Consider the following 27,921-nt stretch of genomic DNA (forward strand, 5'->3'; position numbering starts at 1 on the left):
TGGGTGCTGCTTGAGAGCTGATTTTGTTGGGGATGTGCCTCACATCAGTATCTTTTGACCTCCTGCATGCCAGCTTGTTTGGATTATTTAATTTGCCATAGTTTGAGGGCAGTGGGAAAATTTGAGTTTAAAAATGCAGACACCACTTAAAAACAACAACAGGAGATCTCAATAAAAGGTCTAATCTGCAGAGAAATCCTTTGTTTATATAATCCAAGTACACTTCTCCAACTGTTAGATCCTTTTTTATTTCATTCTCCTACATAAATTAATGTCCTTAAAAAACAAATGGACTATTTCTCACCCCAATGCTTGTTTCCCTAATTCTAGTTTGTCTCCCCTACTGTAGTGTTTTTAACTTATTGAGGGCACAGACCTTATTCCACAAAGTCTCATGTGGCTATGAGAGTATGTAGAAGAGTAGGATCTTGGTAAGTAGTCGCTGACTGACTGAGTGGACATATAAAGTAACTTTTTAAAGCTTTTATAAATTTTCACACCTCACAGTTCATAAACTTAATTTCAACATATTTACTTGATTTTAAACCATTGTTATGAGTTAACATGCTCAATGTTTAATAGTACTATAGAAATTACAATTTTATATCTAATAATTATTAAATAGTTGTTATTTCCATGTACAGTGCCATACTCATGAATGACTAATTTTTAGAACAATAATATTAATTGAATATTATTGCAGATGAAAAAACTCAGTCTAAGACAGGTAAGGTTGTCCAAGAGATCACAGACAAATGAGCAGAGTTGATGGTATTTAATGCATTCAGTCTAACTGTTGAGCCAGTGGTGTAGATGACCCCACTTTAGATTCTCTTCAGTGTACATACTCACTATCAAGATTTCCTAACATGATATGCTCTTATGACTGGCACTAGTGTTCTAATGAAAGGCTCTTAAATTTCAAACATATCTGGGGGTGGAAGATGCATATCTTCCACACTGAGGCAGTTACTAGTTACCCTTATTTTCCTACAGAGCGCTTTTAAGGCGATGTTTTTTGGAGGGAGTAGCTTTGAGGAGGGAAGCTGCAAAACCACATCTGACTTTACACTGGCAACAAACCTTCACTTTGTTGTGTGACTGTGATCTCTTGGTTAATTTATTACCACAAAACCACAGCATAAGTCCAGTCTAGTCTAATAACACTGGTAAATTACAGTTTGGGAAAATATGCAATTATTTTCCAAAATCTGTTATGTCTATCTATCTAGTAGAGCCACATAATAGCATCAACAGATTATACTTTTTCAAATTATGTAATTTTCTACTATGTAATGCCTGTCTAATAGAGCCACATACAAAGCACACTAATTAATTAATCAATAGCACTATATATTTCCATCCTTCCACTCACAGTCCCTTGGCCAAAATTAGTGATATGGCTCCAACCTACCCACAAGTGACATATAAGCAATCACATCAAACATATGTATGGGAGAAAACTTTTCCCTTCTTCCCTTCTAGGTTCTCTGGCTGGTCTAATAGTTGTATTGACATAACACAGATTACCAGGGGAAAAACAATTTTAATTTTGTATATTCAGAAGCCTCACAGACATGAGAGGCTCCCTGGCAGTCAGGTAATCGATGCTTATATAACATTCTGATCTAAGGAGAAGGGGATACAAGTGTGGAGTGTCAAAAGGGAGGAAGACAAATCTCAGGAAGATGAGACAAGCAGACATTTGGTAAACAAATATTTGCCAGGCCCTACAAATAACCAAAAATTTTCTTTGGCATTAGCTCTCTTTTGCTATAGACTATCTAAAAGTTTTTAGGCAGTTAAAGGGGAGATAAAAAGCTCTTCTTGAGTCTGTTGGCTTTCGTCTTCAGCTGGAAACAATCCACATGCCAAAGTGGCACATTCCAGAATCTTGTCTTTACTCCCCCTTGCATGTGATGGTGAGTCTGTCTCCAACATTTCTAACATTTCAGAGTGTTGTATTCTCAGAGGAAACACTGTGAAACAAACATAGACTCTAATTGTATTTCACTAAGCATAAAGCCTTCATGTCAAATCTCAAAATATATTTTAAATCATTTACTAGAGAAATATTGCAAGTAAAAATCTACCTCAGTGCTTTTCTAGCTGAAGATTATGCTTAGCTCAACAAGTATTTTACTATCAGGGTTAATAATGTAATTATGTAGATCATGAATTAAATATATATACTTTAGTAGCCAGACTCCCAGTTACAAGTAATTGGAAAGTTGCAATAAAAACAGCACTTATAATTACACAACAGTCATTATAAGTCAATTTGGTTTGGGCTGTGTACATCTAAACTAATAATTCTATGAATTTAATTATTACTAAATGAAAGGGTACAAAATAGCCATGCCTTACTAAATGATATTTCTACTAAAATAAAAGTTTATCTCAATTTTCATATTTTTGTGGCTGCTTAATATATATTGAATAGCTACACTGTAGCAGATTCCATTTTTCAAAATTAACAATTTGTTCCTGGAGGAAAGACAATTTACACACCATGTAAAAAATGAATGAGTAACGTCTTCATCATTTGGGGCTGCTATAACAAAAATACCATAGAGTAGGTAGCTTGAACAAGAAACATTTGCCTCCCCCGTGCAGGGGGCCGTGAAGTCCAAGATCAAGGTGCCAGAAGATTTACTATCTGGTGAAAGCCTTCTTCCTGGTTCATAGATGGTAATCTTCCTGCTGTGTCCTCACATCGTGGAGGGAGAGAATTCTGGGACCTTCATTATAATCCTATTATAATCCCAATCCCATTATGGGGACTCCACCCCACCCATGACCCCATCCAAAGGCTCCAGCTCCAAATAGCATCACATTGCAGATTAGGCTCCAACAGATGAATCTGTGGGGACAGAAACATTTGGTCCATAGGAATGATGCCTCAATACAGAATTTGACTTTCCTTTATTTTTATAGGGACAAAATAAAAGTGATTCTACAATTTTATTTCTTTTAAAAACACACAAAAAGCAATAAAAAAGTAACTCATTGTCATAGCTAACAGTTGCCCAAGGAGACATGGCAATAAAAGTTTATGTGGTATCCTGGATCAGAAAAAAAAACTTTAGGTAAAATCTAAGAATTCCTGAATAAAGTATGGATGTACTTAAAAATATTGAAGCACCTGGGTGGTTCAGTTGGTCAAGTGTCCAACTCTTGATTTAAGCTCAGGTCATGATCTTGCTGTTCGTGGGCTCAAGGCCCACGTCAGTCTTTGCACTGGGATTCTCTCTCTCCCTCTCTCTCTACTCTTTCCCCACTCTCACAATATCTCAAAATAAATAAATAAAACTAAAAAAATAATGTATCATTGTGGGTACATTAATTACAACAAACACATCATATAATAGTACAACAATTGAGGAGACTGGGTATGTGGAATGTGGACACACTTTGTATTATTTTCAAAATTATTCCAAGCCACTAGTAAGCCAAACTATTCTAAAACGAAGTTTATTTGAAAAAGTTAGTCATAACATAATCCTGAAAACCATATTTTTTTTTCAAAATAACATAACTCTTCTACCTGAAGGCAAACTTTGCCTTTTTCTAACTGAATATCATTGTTAATGATGTTCTTGATACCAATACTTCAGTGTTTCATAATTCAACAGTTCATAAATAAAATTTGAAATCTCATAGAATATACTGAATATAACAGTTATGAATATAACATTGCTTGCATCCTTCAAAGTGATGTACTTGAAAAAGTAATGTGTTATAACTCTCAATGTATGTATAGTATTTGACCATGGATATTAGACTGATATTTGCCTTCTCCACCCCCCCCCCCCAAATACTTATTTCACATTGGTTGATCGTTTAAAATAAAGGACAAATAGTTATCAAATGAATGATTTGATTGGAATGTGTTGTTTGGTAAATCAATTAAAAACTAAATTTTTTCCTGCCCCTGATAACCTCTGCAGAAGCAGAAGAGGAAGAAGCAGTTGTATCATTGAATAAACATTAAAGTAGAATGTAATCTACATCACAGGCAATCTGCTAGAGATTGCAAAGACAAATAAATCTCACCTTTAAATAGTAAGCATATGTAGCCCATCACATACATGTTTTCAAGATAAATTATAACTAGTCCTTAAGCAAGAGGACTTGCCAGCATCACTCGTCACACATAGTTCATCCGAAATTCACCAGGTAATTGGGTGACAGTCTGTGTTAGCTAATTGATTTTATCCAAAGGAAAAATAAATGCATATCTTTATGACAGAAACTAGTTTTAGAGTAAGGCGCCCATAAATTTAACCTCCTATGCTCTCATGGAAACACAGAGATGGGGCAGTATCTTCTTTGATCGCCTCTAAATACATGGTTCTGAGACATTTGAGAAAGACATTGCTGGGTCATAATGCTGGCAAAAGTCTTGTTTAGCTTTTAAGGGGATTTACATTCATTTTCAAAAGACAAAGAAAACACAATTATACGTTTTTCAAAGTAAATGATCTAGGGAAAGGGCAGAAGGGAAGTCTCTTCCCTTATTTTCAGCAGGGAGAATTATGCATCTTATTTTTAATTTGTACTTGCCCTGACAGTATCCACATGTACTTGAATCATTCAAAGTAACACTCTCGGAAATATCAGAGGACCTTAGAAGTAGGCACAAGAGATAGATACAACTAAGTTGGTTTGAAGAAGAAACAAGAGTGAGTGAGAGACAAATTATCTAGATGTTTAACTTACAATGATATGGCTATTGTAACAACAGACTGAAAACAAAAATAATTACCTCTCCTAAGTACCATGTTAATATGTAATTATTATGACAATAATTATTGCCCTAGGGTTCTAATTATAAGCAAATGAGTTAAGTGAGATTTCAATACTAGAAGTCCTTCACTGAGAAGTTCCACTCCTGTTAATTTTTTGTGAACTTATTTCAACGTATGAAGTATCTGCAACGCTGTACACGTTGCACATTAGTGTTATTATACCGATGTAACCAACACAGTTAAAATATGGAACTCTATCAGTACCCTATTTCAAAAATCTTTCTTTACTCATTCTAAATTCAGAATATTCTTCTAGAAACTTTATTGTTTTACATTTTACATTTAGGCCTATAAATCACTGGAAACTGAACAGGATTTTTTTTCCCCATATAGGCATCTGAATGACTCATGACCACATATTGAAAAGACCATCTTTTCTCACATTGCAGTGGTAATTGTGTCATTAATCAGTTGACCACATATAGCTGGATCTGTTTCTGGACTGGGTATATATCCATTGTGGTTTTTGTTATCCTGTTTCTTTCATTTATTCGTTGAAGCTTGTACCAATACCACAAGTTCTAAAATACTGCGGTTTTATAATGAGTCATGACATCTGGCACTGTAAGTCCCCCAAGTTAGTTCTTCTTCCTCAAGCTTGATAATTCCAGGTTATAATGATTCCACCTCATGCATATTCTGTGTTATTTCAGTCACCATGTTTTCCTCTTCTGTATATGTTCCTTTCCTCAGTGGGTAGGGGCTATGGAAAATCATTATGATGGCAATAGGAATAAGTACATGGTGAATGTTGAGGGTTGTTGATAGATATTTGCTAATCCCTTCTATGCATGGGATACACTATTATTTGATTTATTATTTATTGAGAACAGGTCATTTTTCAAAAATGGTTTTTCAGCTAGTTAGAGATGTAACATGACCCCTCTGTGACTTTAGTCAGGTTCCCCTTAAGATATCTAGACCTTGACCTGGTCACAGGTCCTTGTGAGATCTGTATTGTCCTATTTTAGCAAGAATCCTGCTAAGACAGTTTAGGCAGAATCACTTAACTTTGATATCTTAGCTAATAATGTTCCTCATCTGTCCTGTCCAGTTCCTCTGGTGATAATTAATCGATTAGCTGACAATCCTGGCCTTACCTTTAGCAAGAATCCTATTAGGTCTATTTAAACAGGATCTGCACCCCACTCCTGATGTTTTCTCTTAGTAATTTTCTATCCACTAACTCCCACCTTGTTCTGTCAATGAATCCCTTTTTTTCCATGTTTCATTAAAAATGGAGCCGAGTTCTGTACTAGCTCTCTTTTGCTCTATTATAATAGATTCTGAATAGATTTTGTCTCTACCATCTTACCGTCCAGCTCTGGTTTCTTGAACAGTTAGAGTGCTATGACTCAGACGGGATCATATTTGTCACTGGATCCCTGGACTTCTCATCCAGGACCTCAAGTGCACACCTGTGAAGCCTTTTCTTCATTACTGGCTGACTGATCAGAGATCTACTGGTGAGTCTGACTCCTAAGCCACTGCTCTGGATGACAGCCCATTGAAGCACAGTAAGGGCAGATTTTGATTCTTAAGATTCTGAGTATACTCTCTGAAGATGAATTAGAGGACTGGACTTCTTTGTTTGAAAGGTACCTACTGGGCAGGCTAGAAGCTTTTCTTCCTGGCTGTGTATGTCCTGTGGGGATTTTACACCCTGATTCATGTAAAACTCACTGGAAACTCCCACCATGCCCCACAGATTATTGTTTCAAGTTAGAATTGACTCCCTAGGCTAGAAAATTCTTCTTGATTCATTGCTTCATGTGGGAATTCATTCTCCAACTCTTGGTCTAGAAAAATCTTCCTCACTCCCTGTGAGTCCTCTCTGTTCTCTATATTTGATCCTGTTTCCTCATGGGAATTTCTCAACTAAGTGAAACCTCATTCTTGAAACCATGCTGATTATATCCTCCATCAACTCTGTCTTCTTCCTTCCCCCCCTTTTTTTTCCTAATGTTTATTTATTTTGAGATACAGAGAGAGAGAGAACAAGTGAGTGTGCATGCATGGGAGAGGGGCAGAGAGAGAGGGAGAGAGCAAATCCCAAGCAGGCTCCATGCTGTCAGTGCAGAGCACAACGCAAGGCTTGATCCCATGAACCCTGAGATCATGACCTGAGCCAGAATCAAGAGTTGGACACTTAACTGACTGAGCCATCCAGGCACCCCTCTCTTCTTCCTTTCTTGATGGCTTGACTTTATGAATAATAATATGGAAATTCACTGGCTTCTTTGGGAAACCTAAGATCTCCCCCACAGGTCCCCTGTGAGACCTCTTTCCCTTCCCATTGCCTCTATTCTTCCTTCCTCCTTTCTCCACCTTTGACCTTCCATTCAGTTCCCTTGAATGCTATTCATATGTCTTCCTCCATCCGTCTTGTTCACCCTTGCCAGACTTTCCCCTTTCACTCCATCAGTCTCTTAAGGAACTCAGGAACCCCTAAAAGCAACTGCCTGTGCAACCGAGTCCAAGCTCATTCTGCTCACCAAAGGGCAAGGCAATAAGGTAAGAGGCAAGATGTCAGGGCATAGAAAACAACTTTATTTGGAAAGCCAGCAAACTGAAGAGATTGTAGACTATTGTCCTACGGAACCATCTCTCCTTGGCATGAAATTCGAACTTCTTTTATGTTAGCAAAGGGAGAAGTGTGAGGGAGTTGGAGTCAAAAGGTGATTGACATTGGCAGACATCAGAGGAAGGCCATGTAACTATGTTGTCCTTCATTAATTGATCTTTTCATGCAGGCATCTGGTCATGTCTTTCCTAAAAATCTTAAACATAGCATTATCATTTCGGTAGGTACTTCCTTATCTCTTCACGTGAGGTAGGTTTGGGGTTAAAAAAAATGGTTCTTGCAAATCTTAGCTGTAAGCAAAATTACTTCAATGATTAACATGCCTACCTGCAGGGCTAAGCAGAAATTTCTGAGCTATAGGTCACAGTAGCAAGGGCAATAGAAGTGACATGGTATCAGATATGCTGTTTTTTTTTTTTTTCCTTATTACACCTGAGGCTGAATTGAAACAAACAAACAAACAGGGGCACCTGGGTGGCTTAGTCACTTAAACTTCCAACTTTAGCTCAGGTCATGATCTCACAGTTCTTGAGTTTGAGCCCCTGTAGGGCTCTGTGCTGACAGCTCAGAGCCTGGAGCCTGCTTCAGATTCTGTGTCTCCCTCTCTTTCTGCCCCTTCCCTGCTTGTGCGCTCTCTCTCTCTCTCTCTCTCTCTCTCAAAAATAAATAAACATTAAAAAATAAAAAAAACAAACATATGGAAATAATTAGAAACATACTGAATATTTTATCCATTCATATGGTCTTTGGAAATACCCAGACAGCTGTGAGATGTCCCCTCAGTCTCTCACCTAAAACACAATCCACACCTTCCATTATTTTAAATATTAGGCAAAATAAAATCTTAAAAGTCTCTTCCATAAATATTGATAAAAAGCTTTAGCATTCATATTGAACAGGTAATCTTAACTTCTTCCATTTGCTATAAACACAATTCAGATACACATATAAAGAAAAGCAAAAACGGGAGTATATTACTGTGTTTGTCTGACTTACAGTTAAAATTGTAGAAAAAAGAAGTATGATCTTTATGCCTGTCTGTATGCATGCTTATGCATGTATGATAGATATATATATATATATATATATATGTAAACTTTTTCTACTTCTGAATGGTATTACCAAATTAAGTTATAAAATCCTTTAAAGGAATAGAGTTCTGTTCAAATTAGCTTAGAGATAAATGAGCTCTGATATTCATGAAATATTGCTAAAACTCTCAGAAACATAGAATATAACTCAAATACTTTTAAAGTTCATGTAACTTGAAAAAATCTTTGGCAAATAGGATTAGTTTAGTATTGTTGGTTTAATTAAAACAGCTATGTCTTCTGAATTATCTCCTAGTATTAAGTATCATATAAATGTGAATTTTGTAACTAGGTTTTTTACGTTCTTTGCTTTTGTGATACTTACCTAAAGTGCATGTTCCACAAAAAATAGTTAACAAGGAAATAACTTGAACTGATAACTACCTTTGTTTAATAGTATGTGTGTGGGGGCCACCTGGGTGACTCACTGGGTTAAGTGTCCAACTTCTGCTCAGGTCCCAACTCATGGTTCATGGGTTCAAGCCCTGTGTCTGGCTCTGTACTGACAGCGAGAATCTGCTTGGGATTCTCTCCCTTTCTCTCTCTCCCAGTCTCTCTCTCTCTCTCTCTCTCTCTCTCTCTCTCTCTCTCTCTCTCTTGGTCCCTCCCCCGCTAGCACTTTCTCTCTCTCAAAATAAATAAATAAACTTAAAATATATATATATTACATGTGCATGAAAATAGTTTCCGAAGTCTTTTTTTTTTTTTTTTGGTAACTTGAAACATCTAATAACTTAAGTTCAACAACAAATATTCACTAAATATTTAGATAATTTCTAAGCAACAAATTGCTGAAACACTGCTAAGTAGACGTTTAAGTTTAATGCTTCTTATTTTTGTATTTTTAAAATTTTGTCTTTATTTTCTTTAAAGAGAGAGAGAGAGTGCATGTGTACACACAAGCAGGGGAAGGGCAGAGGGAAAGGGAGAATCTTAAGCAGGCTCCATGCTCAGTGCAGAGCCCAGTGCAGGGCTGGGATCCAGTGACCCTAGGATCATAACCTGAGCCAAAATCAAGAGCCTGATGCTCAATGAACTCAGTCACCCAGGAGACCCTATTTTTATATGATATAGAGTAGCTGAATGTATTTGGTTGGGTTAATAAATATGATCCTTTGCCACTGTGAAAAACTGTACCATGGGGAAGCAAATACCTATAAAAATTGTGAGATGGCTATATTCATAAAATTACTAGTTTGCTATGGAATCCCAGTGTGTGACAGACATTGCAAAATTATCTACTTCCTAAAGTTCACTGTAAAGAAAAAAAAAGTTACTAATGGTTTGTTCCAGAATGAGAAAGAGGAAAATATAGGATAAGGTTTTTGGGAAAAGTATCTTAGAAAAGTAATCTTCCCTCATGTAGTCACAGTCATGTAGCTGGCTAAGAATGGGTGGATTTATGTATAAGGCTTAAAGATGAGTTCAATAACATGGTGATATAAAACTAGAGTTCTTTTTCTCTCAGTTAAAACAACAAAGGTTTCTTGTACTCTTGGCCTGTTCTTAATAGATTAAAAAAGGTTTTTCTTCACCTTTTAAGTAAACTGCCTAGAATCCAAGATTTTGTGTCTTATCCAAATCATTTCCTGTACTATACGTTAATCTTTATATGCCCTCAAATATTTAAGAGAAACTAAGGATTGATTCATAGTAATCTATGATCCTATTTAATCAAGTGTTCAAACCTTTTGACATGTTTGACAACTTCCCCAAATCAAATTCTAAATTAAGTCTTCTTGTTCTCAAACTGACCTTGAAATTTCCCGGAGGATTCTTGGAAAATCTCAAAAGGATTTGTTCTCTCACATTGTAAAAAGGAGATGCTAAACTAATTCACTTATCTGATATATTGAATTACATAAAAAGACATTGTCAAATAAGAACTGTCTTAACCTTCACCAGGTTATATTTATATGGGTAAAGAGTATTAATGTAAGTATTTTAGAAATCAGATCAACTTCATAGAAATTTGTCAATACCCTCATTGTCCACGATAGGTCTTGTATAATATTGTAAGTCACAATTCTAGTTATCAGTTTTAAATGTTTGTGCCATAGAGGAGCGCCCATGTGGCTCAGTTGGTTGAGCACCTCACTCTTGATTTAGGTTCAGGTCATGATCCCAGGGTTGTGGGCTCAAGCCCTGTGTCAGGCTCTACCCTGAGTGTGGAGCCTGCTTGAGATTCTCTCTCTCCCTCGGCCCCTCTCCCCTGCTTGCACACACTCTCTCTAAAAATAAATAAATACATAAGTAAATACACAACCAGAGTTCTTTGTCAAATGAACTCTCAGATCTTTTACCATGCTCTTGTCACCACAGATAGTTTTTCTTTTACTCTAATTCTTCCTTGACTGCATTTGTCATCAGTTACAGGCCAGAATGCTTCATCTTCAACAAAAAAATGACTGTCTTAGAGAATATGGAAAGGATTATGACAAGGGTTTGGGGGTATAGGCTTCTGATAGCATTGCTTAAATAACTTTAAGAGCTACCACCCTACTGAGTAAAGATTTCCAGAAGTCTAGTGGAGAAGCTAATGAATTCATAAAACTGCTAACCCATGATCAAGCAGAACACAAGTAAATTACATTGGACTGAATGGACTGGTAAATAATAATTACAATTTTTGCTTGTAACATGACTAGCTCTTTAATGTTCTAAATTCTTTATATCAGGAACTCTTTTCCCCTTTCTCTCAAGCTGTCTATAACTCAGATGTGTCAGTAGATATACTTTTGTAAACAAAAATGAAGCATTTATCTTTCTTCCTACCCGATCCCTCCAGAATTGGGGAACTATTGTGGAGCATCCTTATTTTCATGGCAATATAATTATTTACAGAGGTTATATAATAATCTATTCTTGTAACAGAACATAATTGGAAACATCAGTTATGTACACCAGGCTCTGACTGGAATGTCATATTTGAAAATGATGCATAGAATCAAGTATGACCAGATGGTTTCAAGGAACTAAGGTTGACTTCAGGGAGCCAAAGCTTACACAGCTCTCTTGGAACAACTGGCCTGGTATTTGGCTTATATGTTTCCAAGCCTCATGAATGAGTAAGGAAGGTTACTTCCTGGATGGCCTAGCACCTTCAAGATAGACCTCAAGAAGAGAGAAATTCCTCCAAATCTGTAAGTGATGAAGGAAACGTCTGATGGCAAGCCTTTGGCTTGGTGTCTGAAGGCTCAAGAAGCTTTAAAAAGTCTAATTTGAAAAAAGTTCCATCAAAGCAAACTCATAAAGCTCTATGTGATCAATTACTATTCTTGTTATGCTTATGTAAATAATAAGACCAAATCTAGTAAGACCACACTTATTTTTTTTTTTTACTTATTTTGTGATGGAAAATCAAAAGTGGGGTGACTTAAGAGAAAAAAGTTATATTTCAATGAAGAACTTTATACATCCTTGCAGGTTATTAGATTATAATCTTGTTATCTGTCTTTGAGCTATTTTCCATCTCTAGGTAAACTCCTTTTACTTTCTTTTTTATCTACCTGTAAACTGGTCTGGATCCTGCTTTTTTAATGCATTTGTTAGCAATTAACATTTCCAATTTTTTGCCCATCCTCATGACTTGGCATTCTTAAGAACTAAAATTGCCCTTTTTCTTTAAATTCTGAGAGCCAAAGCTGGATTACTTGATATAACTTCAAAATATCAACACAACATAACATGTGTGGGCAACCATTATGCCTGCTGCCATGTGGGACAGTCAGAAAGTTCACTGTGAAACCCAAAGGCATAATCAAATGTATTTATGCTGCAAACCAGGAAATACATGGGATTACCACTGCTGTCCTCACTCAAGTATCTAAAGATACTTCCAGCCGAACGTCCAGAAATCTTCCCAACTGACAGCCCTATAGACTGAGACACTAGTCACTGTATTTCTTTCACTTTCATAGAAACTTCTCTCATTAAATGCCTGACTCTACACCATTTAGCAAATAACTTCTAATGCAAAGTTCCAATAGATGATTCAGCTGATCTTTAATGAAACGATGACTGAATGAGAAATGGACTTATAGCCAAAGAAAAGAATGCCTCTCCTTTACTTAACTAGAGGAGGGACTGACAAGACACTCTCCCTGACCTAACTTCAGTCAGGCCTCTAAGCCTTGACCTCGGCATCTGTTCTTGTGGGGCCTGTATCACCTAAATTTAGCATGAATTCTGCTAATTCAGTTTAACCAGAATCTTCCACCCAACTCCTCATCTCCTAGGTGATAACTGATCATTCTGGCTTGATGTTAGCAAGAATTATTTTAGACTTGTTTAACCAGGTGATACATATATCACCTTAGCAATAAGAAAATACATATATAATTAAAATGCCAAGAGTAATATAAGTGTTAATTAGTTGAATTCAAGCTAATTTATTTAGATCTAGAAAGCTAAATATGATTTTATTTTAAGGCATAGATTGCAATATAAATATAAATGTGGAGATAAAAATGAAATGATATATTCAGGTGGAAGTTAAAGGAGTAATCTAGCTGATTCTGTAGCTTTTGTAATAGACAAAATCCTGTGAGTACTAGTAAGAGTTAAGATGTATTGAGGGGCGCCTGGGTGGCTCAGTCGGTTGAGCAGCCGACTTCAGCTCAGGTTATGATCTTGCACTCTGTGAGTTCGAGCCCCGCGTCAGGCTCTGTGCTGACAGCTCACAGCCTGGAGCCTGTTTCAGATTCTGTGTCTCCCTCTATCTCTGACCCTCCCCCGTTCATGCTCTGTCTCTCTCTGTCTCAAAAATAAATAAATGTTAAAAAAAATTTAAAAAAAAAGATGTATTGAGCACACTGTTCTAAGTGTTCTGCAATTATTATGTCTTTTAACCCTTACAAGCACTTTATACAGTAGGGACTATTATCACCATTTTAGATATAGATTTAAAAATAAAACTCAAAAGGGAAAATTAACAAAGTTTATCAACCAAGTGTATTCTGTAAGATGAGGTTGGGCAGAAGTCTAGGAATGAAAGAGAAACCGTGCTTTTAGAAGGCAAGTACTCAATGCAGAGGTGATACATTCTAATATAATTATAATTTCCACAGTCAAATAACTCCTATCGAAATATCTCATTACTAGCTTATCTAGCTTGCTGTAAGCCAGCTCACTCAACAAAATAAAAAGTCTTCATTTGGTGCTTTCTATCTCCTTATTTAATTCTCATTTCATGTCAACATATTTCCCTGTGGCCCTAGAGGTGGTAGCAGTTCCTTTGTCACCACCATCAGGGTATTGCAGTATTTCCTAGTTTTCCTCCACCTTAAGAATAGTTTTGTAAATAGTCCCTCCCTAACCTGAGATTTGGGGGCAGGATAATGGCTAAGGGGTCGTGGTAGAGCCTATATCCTGAGCCTTAGGGCTCTCTACTACAGTGTGCCAGGAAATTTCCAAATTGTTACCTTAACTACAAGTCATATCCAGTCCAGCCAGACCTTAATTAACTAACAAAGTAGACTAATTCCTTCTATCCCAGGTGTTTAAGACAACCCATTAAATTCAAAATCCTGGATAAGATAGGTCCATGGCAAGAAATATGGCCCGTTGAGTCCTGTGTTTTGCCCAGCTTGCTCTATTACCCTTATTATACACTCCACTTAAGTACCTCAGACTGCTGCAGCAATAGATTTGTGGGGCAAAGGGGCTGTCTTCACCTATAGGTTTTTACCTCTCATACTGGTTGTGCCAGGATGAATATCATAGGCTTACAGGCAATAAGAATGGTGTTGGTAGATTCAGAGGAAAATAAACTTGGACTTTTAGAGTAATTTCTCCAGATGAAGTTACAGAAAGGCTTTTAAAGCAGAAGTGGATGGATGTTTGCCTCCATTGGTAAGAGGTTTAGGGAAATTTGTAAGTTCAATATTCTTAGCTTTATCTATATCTACCCAAATGTTCTAGGGTGCTATCCCTTTGCTACAGTGTCCTTACTTTAGCATAGGAGATTGGAGTGGGGAGTGTGGGGCATTTAATTGGCAATCAACTCTATCTCTTACTCTCAGATTAATCCTGACATTCCCAGCTATTATAGGAGACCAAGAACTCCTTTAAAAATTTCATGGAGGCTCCTAATTGTATATCCATAACTTTTAATTTCATTTTTCCCTTGGGATACACTTTAGTACCTTCCTAAGTAGCTAGGTGACACTATAAACTTAATAAACAATATTTTTAACATAAAAACTAAGTACCATAGTTACTTGCTCTCATAATACCTTGACCTCAACTTGCTACATTGCTACCAGTGTTGATCATTTGATTGATCATGATTATATTGCAAATCATAGACAGTCTATGTCTACTATTACCACTCTAACCAATATGTTACATTTCCTCAGCCAGGTAGTTATCTCTGAACTCCTTTAATATACGACCATCCTAATCCAAAAATTCTATTTGGAGGGTTTCCTTCCTGGGCCCACATTCAGTATCAGTAACTATATCAAATGAGTCGAATCATAAGTCAGATAGTGCTCCCTGAAATTTAAAAGATTCTAGGATTTGCTAAAATATGAACAGTAAATAGGGAAATCACAGAGAAAAATATAGCACATGAAGGCTAGAACCTGTACAGCTGCAAAAAATCCCTATACCCAAAGAATTTAGGACCAGAGAGAGTATCTAAATGCAGAAAGAAGGAAGTGATGTAGAGGAACATCCTGATAAAAGCAGTGACATTCATACAAGAAGCACTAAAAGCACTGAAAGCCTGATATCATCTCAATGAGTAGGAGCAGAAATAATAAATACCCATAATTGCTCTACTTTCTCCCTCTCTTCTCATGCTGAGTCTCCCCACTGGCTAAACCAAAGAGAAATAGAGAGAAAGGGAGCTCAGGGCACAGATCAAGGTGAAAAGGGTAGAAGCCAATGTTGAGAGGCTAATAATACATGTGATGATGAAGAAAAACCAGAGCTAGACAGTAGTTAAAGTAGTACAAACAGGTTTCATTCACGACCTATTACAGTAGGGAAAGGAGACCTTTATATAAAACTGGGCTCAGTTCCAAATACAGCTTGGACAAGTGAAGATTTATAGCCAAGAACTCAGTGAGGGTCAGTGAATGGAAAATTACCAAGAGGAAACCTCAGGGGTAAGGAGGGATTCTGGCTAAACCAACTTGACAAGATTCTTGCTGAAAGCAGACCAGGATGATCTGATACCACATGGTGGGTGAAGACATACATCAGATATCAAGGGTTCTCCAATACCCAGAATGAGGGTTCTCCCTTAACAAGGTTTTGCCTGAAACTGGGCTATGCAGGTCTGGAAAGGACAAGATCTAGCTCAGAATGGAGTTCAGAGGAGCCTGACTGAAGTTTGGTCAAGGAGTCTTTTTCATGATGTCGTTTTCACTAATATCTTTATTCAGATATCTAACTGGTTTTTTAAGCTTAGTAGATCCAAAACTAAAATCTGTTCCTCCTCGAGTTCTCCTTCTAAGTCAGTAAAACAAAACAAATAAACAAAAAACAACAACAAAAAATGAACTTGGTGTTATCTTTGACTCTTCAACCTCTATCACATTAAATTATGTTGATTATACTGTCTGAATGAAGTACCCAAAAGAAAAAATGCTGACTCTGACCACTTACTAAGTTTTCTACTATTACCATTCTAGCCAAAGTTACCACTGACATAGCTTTCTTAATATTCTCCCTGCTTACAGTATTAAATACTTGTAGAATATTTTATAATCACTGTGATCTTTTAAATATATGAGTCCAATGTCATTTCATCATTTCTATTCTTAAAATCCTATAAAGACTTCCATCACATGTAATATAAAATCCAAAGTCCTTATTATGGCCTATAAGGCTCTAAACATCTAAAATACAACTATCTTTATGTCCTGATGTCCTAATTCTTTAGTTTCATGAATTTTGCTTTAGTCACACTGGCCTTCTTCCTTTTCCTTGACCACTAGCAGACTGACTTCTGCCTCTGGGTCCTTGCTAATTGCTCTATATGGAATTCTCTTTTCCCAATTATTCGGAGGCTCACTAAACTCATTCAAACATTTGCTGGAATACTGTCCTCTCAGATACCCATGCATAATCAATGTATATAATATATAGCTGCATATGTTATAATTCTATATGTGTGCATTTACATAAATTATGTATGTTAATATATAATAATTATTATATAACATATATAGTTAGTAAGTGTGATGTGGCCAATTGATCTGAACAATAATTCTCTAACTTTTATTAAGATTTAATTAAGTTAGAGACCCCTGGGTGGCTGTGTCGGTTAAGCGTCTGATTTCAGCTCAGGTCATGCTCTCACTGCTCCTGAGTTCAAGCCCCGTGTCGGGCTCTGTGCTGACAGCTCTCAGCTGGCAGCCGAGAGCCTGCTTCAGATTCTGTCTCTGTCTCTCTGCCCCTCCCCAACTCAAGCTCTGTCTGTCTCTCTCTCTCTCTTGAATATAAATAAACATAAAAAAATTTTTTAAGATTTAACTAAGTTAGAAAAGAGTTTTATAAAATCATTTTAATTAAATATAAATATAAAGCACGTTTTTCTCATATAGCAAATTTAAAAATAATTAGGATAAGTGAAGGAGTCTGTGGATTATAATACTGACATCTTGGAAAGAATTTAACGGATGTATTTAAATTATATTCTTATTAATTGTCCTTTAATAATTCATCCCTAGTTTTGAGTCGAAAACTCAGATATTTTTAGTTTTCTGAAGCACTAGGTTTTTTCAGTAGCTAAAATTTACATTGGAACTGAGACAGAGATAGAGCTGTTGGCTTAAATTATGTCCATTTTTTTTAAGTTTATTTATTTTGAGAGAGACAGAGACAGCACAAGCAGGGGAGGGTCAGAGAGACAAGAGAGGGAGAATCCCAAGCAGGCTCCGTGCTGTCAGTGCAGAGACCTATGCAGGGCTTGAGCCCATGAAACTGTGAGATCATAACCTGAGCTAAAACCAAAAGTTGGAGGCTTAACCAACTGAGCCACCCAGGCGCCCCAAATTATGTCCATTCTTTTTCTTTGGCCAAATGTTTCACATAACTTCTTAAAGTAGTATGAGGCTATTACAGAGACAACATGCTTTATTCACTCACATTTCTTATTCAAGAGTCTATAGTTTGTTTTGACTCTAAATGTAGAAGAAAATAAACAAGAGGAAATATACATGAAAAAATACAATAATAATTATGCATAACTTTATTTAAACCAGTAAATATTTTGACTTAACTTTCCAGACTTTTTAAAAATATTTGTACTCCCAATTACTGTGAACTTTGACTCTACACATTTTATCACAAAATATGTAACACTTAAAAGTGTCTTATCTAAGACTTAATATTTGTCTAAGATTTAAAACATGTCATTTCAAACTGCTTTGGAAATGAAAACTTTCAGAAACTCTTCTATGAAAGGCTTGTATTCCCTTTTTAAAAAAGAGGGGGAATATAAAATCATATTTAATCAAGTTTTTTTCTTTTAGCAGAAACTTAAAATTGGTTTCCTCACAGTTACAAACTTATCTATCTTAGGCAGTGACTATTGGGAAGATAATGACACTTCTTCTCATGGGGTTAAATTTATTTCCAAATTGAGAAACTAGGCGGAATTATGATACTATTGCTACCATCTAAATAAAGATGATGTAGATGCTGAATTACAGTTTACCTCTGAGGCAGCAATTAGAAACTAACAGATTCAAATAAAAAGCGAATAGAGGCTCTGTAGTTTTCATGGATGCCCACGTCTTCTTTCTATTGTTCTAATTATGGAACAGCAAATACCAAGTAAAACTTAGTGTAGCCGGGTGGTGGTGTGACTCAGCCTTGACTAGTAATACGAAGGAGGCATTCAGCTTGGGTACTTTTTTCATCACACTGTGGGCTATCTAGTGCTCTGTCTCACAACGTCTTTTTGTAAGAGTAAAATAAAGGCAGTTGTACTCACAGTTCCTGTTATCTCTAATTCCATCAGCATTCATAGTATTTGCTTGGTTCCTTATTAGTATGAAAAATCAGGCCTCCATACTATTTACAAAGAAAATAATAGAAATGTAGACAGGTGTATTCATAAAGAGGCTGATTTAGGAAAAATACATAATGGCAGCTAATGAAATTAAAATAGAAAAGGATGTCCTTATCCTGTTCCTTTATAGTGCTTTGCAAATAAGACTGTAGAGTTGAAAGTCCCATTAACTACGTAAAAAACAACTTTTTTGATGTAAACAGTTTATCCACTTGTTATCTCACTTCCTGTTACTTTCTTTTGCAGATTAAACAGATAATATTTCTCTCCAAATAATGTATTTACAGTTTTTATTTCTTTTCCAACCTGAAAGACATTTAAGAAAAAAACTTGCAAACTCTAATTTTTGATGCTTAGAACATGTATAACAAACAATATATATGAATCTACTCTGTGCAATAATATTCTCCAGGTTTTATTTAAAAATCATTGCACTTGCCAAAAAATCATTTGTCTAAATTATTAACAGATTATAATTTTGAGTCAATAATGTTAATAATCTGAGTCACTGGTTTTGAAAAGAATGAAGATTACTTATTTATTGACCCAGTGTTATACACACAACAATATAATAAAATAGTGTCTGTTTAAACAGCCTACCATCTTCCCAACTAGCCATCTTAAAGTCCTTTATTTTAGCCTGTTCATTACTCATATACTAACAACTGTGTATACGATGGGGCATGAATATATATATCTCAGCAAGATTTTTGAGTTCAAATTAAAAGTAATCAAATGATAGTCATCAGATTATTTGTTGTAAAAATCTATCACTAGGAAAAATTTGTCTCTGCACTGTTCCACCTTCAGTGGTTTCCCAAATAAAAACTTATTGCCAGAAATTATGTACATTTTGTAGGCCAGTGTATATGCTGAATAAATCATGTCTTCTATAGCTGTTGTCTTCTGTATTATTTTAGGATGTACCATGTTTTTTATAAATATCTAAAATATGTAAATTTCTTCTCTGAATGTGTGATTAGTTCCTTTCTAGCCAAAGGAGACTTCCCCCATGATCAAATTCAATCATTTTTCTATGTTTTGGAATTCTGCCTGAAAATGCTTATTTTTATTTATGAAAGATGTGCCAGAAGATCTGCAAGAGCAATTTTGTAACACTTATAAGCATATTTTTTCCAATTTGAAATTGAGCTTACAGCTAGAAGTAGCAGAACAAATGTAAAAAATATCATTATGAATTTGTAAATGCTGTGAATTCAATAGCATGGTTAGAAAATGAATGGCAATACTTTGGCGATATTGTATTTTAATATCACACTAAGAGTGGACAGAATGTGTTTATTAAGTAAAAACTGAAATATATCTGGAATATGTCATTCCAAACGTTGTTCACTGAGCACACAAGAGTTTATATTGAAAAATATTGGAAACTGAGGCTGAATAAATTGCATACATTGAGATGATCCTACAGATTTTTATTTTTAATTTTTTAATACAGTGTGACAGTCATTGATTTATTGTCCCTCAGCTATAAATTCATCCTTTTTGCCTGCTCCGTGAAAATGAATCTGATGCCCCTAAATATTTTCCTGTTAGCACCTGACACTGAAGCTTTATCAGTAGAAGAAAGTGGAGAGAGACTAAGAGTGGAGTCTGTTTCTTGTTACTGTTGTGCTCCTCTGGCACGCTCCTGCGGTGTGCTGGGCTTTCGCGAACACCAGGCTCCTGTAGTGCTCACGGATTCTCCACTGCCTGGCTTCGGCTATGTGTGGAGGGCAACAGCTTCTAGAGACCAGCAGTTTCTTTGACACCTTTTGCAAACATTTCTGTAGCAAAGTGCCCCTTGTGAGACACTCCCCCAAGAAAAGCTTTCATTAGCACTCTAGAGAGCAAATTTCTGGCAAGTTTACTGCAGTGACTTCTCTTTTAGTGAGCCACAATTCTGCCTCTCCACAGGTCTTGATATAAGACCCATGTGTGTGTTTTGAGAGGAGAGTGCTATTTCTTGAGTGCTCTGTCTCAGCCCGAGGCAGGATACCTGTTCTATTATTTGTTATTCCTATAGTCAGTGAACTTACTAGAGATTCTGGAGTAAATATGTTTGCTTGTGTAGCTAGATGTCACTCTTTCAGCTAACTTGGTTGGCTGATTGAAATTTGGACTCAGGAGTAGTTAATGAGACTGAATTGTCAGAACAGTCCTAGCATACTGTGGAGAATGAAGTGCAAAGACTTAGGGATGTAGGAAAGCTGAACTGAATTTAACATCTAATATTCAATTATGGATGTGATGTAGTTTTTGGAGCAAATCAACTCAGCCATTGTTTTAGTTTCTTCATTCTGCTTTAACAAATTACCAAAAACTTAACGAATAAAAACAACAAAAATGTATCATCTTACAGTTCCTGGGATCAGACATCCAAAATCAGTCTCAATGGGCTAAAATCAAGTGTCTGCAAGTCTACATTCTTTCTAGAGGCTCCAGGCAACAATCTTTTCCTTTTCTTTTCCAGCTTCTAGAGGCCATCTGTATTCCTTGGCTTGTGGCCACTTCCTCTATCATCAAAGCTGACTGATTTGGCTTCCTAACTGACTTTGGCTTCTGGTATCACATCTCTCTCTGATTCTGATCCTTCTTTCACCCTCTTATAAAAACCCTGTGACTACATTAAGCCCATGTGAATAATTGAGGATAATTTTCTCATCTCAAGATACCTAACTTAATCACATTTACTATGCCCCTTTTGTAAAGTAACATTTTCATAAGCTTCAGGATTAAGATTTGGGCATCCCTGAGGTACTATTATTTACTTTACCACAATTTCTGACACTTGGTATGCAACTATTGACCCAGCTAATCCCTTTTTCTCTTTACTAAGTTGCAGGGATTGCCAGGAGCAGTTTGCATCTACCTGCAGGGCCACTGGTGTAGTTCTAGAAGATTGATTCAGGACTGTGTTAATTCTACTTGCCATAATGCAGTCTATAGATTTTGATCATCTTGACAATCCACAAACACCTAAGTGGTCCACTATCCTAATGACATTATGCTGATTGGATCTGATGACCAGGAAGTAGCAGGTGCATTATGCAAAGAAGAGGATAGAAGATATACTCACAGATTTCATGAACCTGTCTCTGTAGGGTAGTTTCTTGTATCAACAGTCTAGAGCATGTCAAGAAATCCCCTCCAAAGAGAACAAGTTGCTGCAACTTTCACTGTGTACCAAGAGAAAAGAGGCACAATACTTGGCAGGCCATTTTGGATTTTTGTGTAACATATACTGTGTTAATCTGACTCATCTAGAGTTACCCATAAGGTTTCCAGTTATAAGTAGGTACCAGAACAAGAGAAGACTCCTTATCACATTCAGGCATCAGTATAAGCCATTCTACCTCTTGGGCTTCATAATGTAATAGATTTAATAATACTTGCATATAAGTATGTTGTATGGGCCTCCAGCAAACCAAAAGTAGGAAAATTGCAGGGAAGACCTTTAGGATTTTGGAAAAAAACCTATTCTTTTCATTGAAAGATAACTAGTTTCCTTTTGAGAAATAGATACAGACTTTCTACTAGTCTTGTTAGAGATTGAAAGCCTAACCGTGGAACCTCAAGTGACCAAGACATCTAAGACTCATGTCATTTCACACAGCATTGAGTATGACCAAGCAACTCATTTCAGATCAAAGGAAGTACAGCAATGGGCTCATATTTGTGCATTTAATTGATTTTACCATATACCCAATCAATTGAAGAAGCTAGCCTAATTGAAAGGCACAATGATATATTGAAGACTCATTTTGTTACCAGTTGGGAGACAACCGCTTAAAAGAACAAAATTCTATTTACAGGACTCAGCATATGCTTTTAATCAGAATTCTGTAAGATGTGGAAGTGTGAGTGGAGTCTGTCATATTATACCTAGAACTCACTTATGGAATATTTTTTTCTTACCTGGTAACTTTGAGCTGTTTCTTTGGAGACATTAATTATCAAGATGGGATGATTCCAACAAAAGGCACACAACAATGGTTCCACTAAACTGAAAGATGAGATCACCTCCTGGACATGTAAGGATCTTTCTGCAACTAAGCTAACAAGAAAAGGGGGTATTAATTTGCTGGCCTGCACAATTGACCCTGTCTGCTAAGTGAAAATATGTTCTACACAATAAACACAAGGCAGCCTGCATCTGTATTCCAGGGGATTCTCTATGGTACTTCCCAATACGTCCATGTCCAATGGTAAAGGTTTATGGAAAACTATAGCAATCAAAAAAAATCAGAACATTGAGGGCTTGGGCCTTTCACAGATATAGAACGCTAAACAGCAAATATTCTTCCAGAAGACAGAGGAAATACTGAAAGAGTAGTTGAAGAAAAGAGACATAGTTGTCAATTAGGACCTCATGAGTAATTACAGAAATGAAAACTATAGGAGATTTGCATATTTTCAAATTTCCTACATGTATTTATTTGTATATATTAGCCATTGTGTTTGCTTTCTTCAGTTCTCCATTAGAAACCTCCCTATGAAGAGCTTTCTCCAATATGTTAAAGGGCAGGTTTCTGGCAAGCTCCAAAGGATGGGTTTCCAGGGAATTCCAGTCATACAGCCAAACAGTGACAACGCTGCCATTCTGCAAGGCACAGTTTTGCAAACTCCAACACATTCTGGCTCTTTGAAATGTATGCAGTTCCCTATTTCAACCCTATTGGAAATGACTGCTTCTATATCTGTTAGAAAATTCTTCAGAGTTATGTTTACTTCTTTTTTTTAATTTTTAAAAAGTTTATTTATTATTGAGAGACAGAGAGACACAGAGCGTGAGCAGGGGAGGGGTAGAGAGAGGGGGAGACACAGAATCGGAAGCAGGCTCCAGGCTCCAAGCTGTCAGCACAGAGCCCTATGCGGGGCTCAAACTCATAAACTGCGAGATCATGACCTGAGAGGAAGTCGGCCACTTAACCAAGTGAGCTACCCAGGCGCACCTGAGTTATGTTTACTTCTTACTAGCCAATTTATCACATATCAATCCAACTCCTATTGTAGTTTATCATTCTTTATATGATTCTGTTCAAACCACTGTGCGGCTCTCTCTCTCTGGGTAAGTCAAAGATTTATACATATGACAAAATACATTGATTGATTTGGTAATGGTAAACTGACCTGGCATTCTTGGTATTAACCCCCTATGGTCATGATACACTATTCTTTTAAGTATTGTTGGATTCAATTTGCTAATTTTATATTGCAAATTTTGCATCCATGTTCAGGTAAGATATTGGCATGAAGTTTTATTTATAGTATCTTTAGCAATGGTATCAGTGTAATGTTATAGGTGTAATGCTGATCTCATGAAATACATTAGAAAGTACAATTTACTTCAATTTTCTGAAGAGTTTGTGTAGAATTGGTATTATTTCTTCTTTAAATGTTCAGCAAAATTCACCAATAAAAATTTTTTGGTTTGACGTTATTTGTGTCATATAACTTTTAACTATAAATTCAATGTTTTTTATAGATATAAAACCATTCAGATTATCTATTTCTTCTTGAATGAGCTTCGGTAGTCTGTGCCTTTCAAGGACTTTTTTCTATTTCATCTAAATTGTCTTATGTATTAGCAAACATTGTTCAGTACTTCCTTATTATTCTTAGTGTATGTGTAGAAATTGTAATGGTGTCACCTATCCCATTCCTGATATTGGTGAATTTGTGTTTTTTCTTTATTTTCATTATCGGTCTCTTTAGAATGTAATCAACTTTGAATTTTGTTGATTTTCACAAAGAGCCATTGATTTTTTCCTTTTATTTTTTTTTTCAATCTTGTTGTTTTCTGCACTGATTTAAAGTTAGTTGTTCCCCAGAGCCTGGGTGGCTCAGTGGGTTAAGAGTCCAACTTCAGCTCAGGTCATGATCTCAGAGTTAATGGGTTTGAGCCCCAAGTCGGGCTCTGTGCTGCCAGCCCAGAGCCAGGAGTCTGCTTTGGATTCTGTGCCCCTCCTCTGTTCTCACTGTCTCTCTCTCTCTCTCTCTGTCTCAAAAAACATAAAACAAAAACAAAAACGAAACAAAACATTAAAAAAATTTTAAGTTAGTTGTTCCTCAGAGAAAACCTGCAGAAACAACTTAACAGAATGGTACTAAATTCATATCTATCAAAAATCACGCTGAATATAAATGGACTATATGCTCCAATCAAAAGAATGGGGCATCAGAATAGATTAAAAACAAAAACAAAAACAAAAACAAGACCCTTCCACTGCCTACAAGAGACTCATTTAAGATCTGAAAACAACTGCAGATTGAAAGTGAGGGCATGGAGAAATATTTATCATGTTAATGGACATCAAAAGAAAGCTAGAGTAGCCATACTTATATCAGGCAAACTAGATTTTAAACCAAAGACTGTAAGAAGAGATGAAGATGAACACTGTATCATAATAAAGGGGTCTATCCAACAAGATCAAACAATTGCAAATATTTATGCTCCCAGTTTGGAAGCCCCCAAATATATAAACCAATTAGCAACAAACACGAAGAAACTCATTGATAATAAAACAATAATAGTAGGGTACTGTAACACCCCACTTATAGTAATGGGCGGATCATCTAAGCAGAAAATCAACAAGGAAACAATGGCTTTGAATGACACCCTGGACCAGATGGATTTAACCCCTATATACAGAACATTTCTTCCTAAAGCAGCATATTACACATTCTTTTTGACTGCACATGGGACATTATCCAGAATAGATCACATACTGACTCACAAATTAGTCCACAACAAATAAAAAACAAAACAAAACTGACATTATATCATGCATATTTTCAGATCAGAACACTATGAAATTTGAAGTCAATCACAAGACAAAATTTTGAAAAACCACAAATACATGGAGGTTAAAGAACATCCTACTTAAAAATTAATGGGTTAACCAGGAAATTAAAGAAATGAAAAAAAAAATACATGGATTTGGAAACAAGTGAGAATGAAAACATGATGGTCAAAAACCTTTGGGATGCAGCAAAAGTGGTCATAAGAGGAAGTATATAGCAATACAGGTCTACCTAAAGAAGCAGAAAAATCTCAATATACAACCTAACCTTATACCTAAAGGAGCTAGAAAAAGAACAGCAAATGAAGCCTAGCCAACAGAAGAAAGGAAATGCTAAAGATTAGAGCAGAAATAAATTATATAGAAACAAACAAAAAAAAAAAAAACCAACAAAACCCAGTAGAACAGATCAATGAAACCAGGAGCTGGTTCTTTGAAAGAATTAACAAAATTGATAAACCTCTAGGCTGGCTTACCAAAAAGAAGAGAGAAAAACTCAAAAAATAAAATCACAAATCTCTGAGAGGAGAGATCACAACCAATACCACAGAAATACAATTATAAGAGAATATTATGAAAAGATATATCCCAACAAATAGAGCAATCTGGAAGAAATGGATCAACTCCTAAAAACATATAAACTACCAAAGCTGAAACAGGAAGAAAGAGAAAATTTGGACAGACCCATTACCAGTAAACCAGCAAAGGAATTGAATCAGTAATCAAAATTCTCCCAAGAAACAAGTCTAGGGCCAGATGCCTTCCCAGGGGAAATCTACCAATCATTTAAAGAAGATTTAATACCTATTCTCAAACTGTTCCAAAACATAGAAATGGAAGGAAAACTTCCAAACTAATTCTATGAGAAGAGAATGACATGGAAATACATAGCTAATTAACCTTCTCTATCTGATTAAACAGGAATGTTATATTATATATGTCAATAGAGTATTTAGGGAAAATGCTAGAACAGTTGCCAAAAATGATAACATTATTATATGCTAACCACTTTGAATGTATGATAGGTAAATGTAACTTTAAGCATTTAAAAGAAAATTAGCTTAAAAACTTAATATTAATTCCAAGTTTAACAGAAAATTTCTTACAACTATTACTATTTCTGAATTACTATTGTTTTTTTATTCAATTGCTAATAAAACATTTGGAGACAAAACAAATAAGAACCTAATATAAAGATTTTCTGTAGATACTGAAAGTAATCACTTGTACGCTCAATATAAATAAATTACCTATAATATAATTTATAGTAATAAGCATAAAATATGCAACTGAAGTGATTAATCACTTAAATAAAATTAATGCTTAACACTGTGTTTATTTTATGCCGCTATACCTTTATTACAACTTTAATTTGATTATGGTTGTAATGAAGATAATGCTATTATATGCAACAAATGCCATTAGTGCTAATAGCTGATAACATATTCCATGATGAGAAACATTTTAGGTACTATTTAGATTTCCAAAAGCTCTACACCTATTTATAATATTAAAACAAGAGCAACTGCACCGATAAATAGTGTTTCTTTAGCAGTGATAGTTATTTTCTGACTTTGGTTTAAATTTTATCTTTCAACTCAAATTGCCTATCAGAAAATTGCTAATGCAATTTTGAATAAACAAAACAATTTATATATGCTCACATTTTTTGTGAATAATCGTCAAGGAAATTCTTCAAACTAAATGGATCACATTATATATATATAAGCCTTCTTCACATCAACCAACATATAGGTATCAAAGTGATATAAAATAGATTAGGTTGCATCTCAAGAAATAGAATGATGCTATTAAATTCAAGAAAAACATTATAGTAACTACGTAGAATGAGAAGTGCAAATCTGTGATACACAGATTAATGTAGAAATAAAGTTCCTTAAATATCCAATGCTTTTGAGCCAATTACAGGGGATCCCTATCCAGTGCAGAATTCAGCAGAGTAAAACCCATGGGGGAAAAACAAAAACAAAAACAAAAACAAAAAAAAACCTGACCAGTGGCTTATTTGTGTAAATAAAGTTTTATTGGAACACAGTCTCACTCATTTATTTACAATCAACTGTATTGTCTAGAGCTTATTTCACACTACAGTAGCAGATATCATATGGCTCTCAAAGCTTAAAATATTTTCTATCTGGCTCTTTGCAGATCGCTGATCTAGAGCAATTCTTGGGCAAATAACTTACTTGGCAGCTCCCAGACTGATTAATATTTCTCTCTTTCCCTCTTTTTCTTTTCCTTCCCTTCCCTTCCCTTCCCTTCCTTTCCCTTCCCTTCCCTTCACTTCCCTTCCCTCCCCTCCCCTTCCCTCCCTCCCCTCCCCTCCCCTTCACTTTCTTTTCTTTCTGTTTTGCTCATTCCTCAACCAATTCTCATTATGCCTTTATTGTCTGGATTTCATAATTTGTAATTAAGTCCCGCATCTTGGGTTTTGGATTTCCTTATACCTACAAAAATTAGGAGGGCTATGTACCTGACTAGGTCTCATTAAAGCTGAGCAATGACAGGTCTACGAAATAGGCAGACACAAATAAAATCCTTAGTGGATGTTCTGTGATTTTCCTGAGAATGCAGTTCG

The 27,921-nt window shown here is 35.9% G+C and overlaps 1 long non-coding RNA gene across 1 annotated transcript; it reads right to left on the reverse strand.

The window, feature by feature from the left end:
• Positions 1–1,490: 1,490 nt before the first annotated feature.
• LOC132673801 (uncharacterized) lies at positions 1,491–27,921 on the reverse strand. Its single transcript, XR_009608207.2, has 4 exons — positions 27,817–27,921; positions 22,435–22,573; positions 18,439–18,518; positions 1,491–1,979 (listed from the first exon to the last, which is right to left on the reverse strand). It is a non-coding gene; the product is annotated as an uncharacterized LOC132673801 (long non-coding RNA).

The sequence above is a fragment of the Panthera onca genome, chromosome C1 (assembly GCF_046562875.1).
Source record: "Panthera onca isolate mPanOnc1 chromosome C1, mPanOnc1 haplotype 2, whole genome shotgun sequence".
Classification (NCBI taxonomy): domain Eukaryota; kingdom Metazoa; phylum Chordata; class Mammalia; order Carnivora; family Felidae; genus Panthera; species Panthera onca.